The sequence below is a fragment of the Sinocyclocheilus rhinocerous genome, unplaced genomic scaffold, assembly GCF_001515625.1.
Source record: "Sinocyclocheilus rhinocerous isolate Xijiao unplaced genomic scaffold, SAMN03320098_v1.1 scaffold461, whole genome shotgun sequence".
NCBI classification, from domain to species: domain Eukaryota; kingdom Metazoa; phylum Chordata; class Actinopteri; order Cypriniformes; family Cyprinidae; genus Sinocyclocheilus; species Sinocyclocheilus rhinocerous.
In genome coordinates this window covers 1,282,515-1,283,564 of record NW_015624123.1, presented here as the reverse complement: position 1 = coordinate 1,283,564, position 1,050 = coordinate 1,282,515, and positions in this window count along the sequence as shown.

Here is a 1,050-nt window from a genome sequence, read left to right as displayed (position 1 = left end):
AATACAAACTCATTGAAGGCAAAGTAAAATATTATAAAATATTATTTAAAACTTTTTGACAATTAACGATCTGTGGTTTACTTTCAAAGTGATCTCAGTAGTGTGTACACAAACAATAAGCTGTGTTTGTTAGTTACACAGATGGATATAGGCCTATAGATGTTTTTTTTTAATAATAATTGATTTTGAGAGTAATTCAGCAGCATGTATCCTTGCTAATTCTAGTGCGCCCCACTTAGTTTATAAACCTGGACACTTCTTTTAACAGGTTAATGATGAGACACATGTATGAATTTAACCACAAAATAAATTAAATGCTTTTCATGCATACAATAACTTAAAAAGAGATTTGTTTGTTTATTGTGGGACAAGTAAAAATGCCTAGCTTTTATTTTATTTTATTTTTATTTAATTTTATTCTCCTTTATTTTATTTTTTATTTTTTTATTAGACATTTAAATTGGATGTTTTGATCATGGAAAGGCAAGGTTAATTCAGGTCAAATGCTAAGAAAACTTAAAGGGTTAGTTCACCCAAAAATGAAAATTCTGTCATTAATTAATCACCCTCGTGTTGTTCCAGGTTTTCCATGATAGTGGAATCCCTGTTTATACTTATCAGAACATATACAAAAATAACGACTTTATTCCACATTTTCGTCTCTACTGCATCACTTTGGACGCGCGTTCATGACAGTATCATGTCCCAGACCCAGCTGACCCAGATCCGGCGTAATGACGTCAGTTCTGAAAAACGTATTCTCATAGCTTCATAACTTTACAGTTGAACCACTGATGTCACACGGACTACTTTGTCGATCATCTTGGTACTTTTCTGGACCTTGAATGTGGTAGTACCTTGCTGTCTATGGGAGGGTCAGAGAGCCCTCAGATTTCATCAAAAATATCTTAAAGAGCAGGTCATATGTTTTTTTTTAAAGTGTCCTAATATTGTGTTGGAGTCCACTACAACAGGTTTAAATGCATCTAAGGTCAGAAAACACTGTAATTTTCCCAGAATATACATTTATACATAGAGTCATTTGTCCAT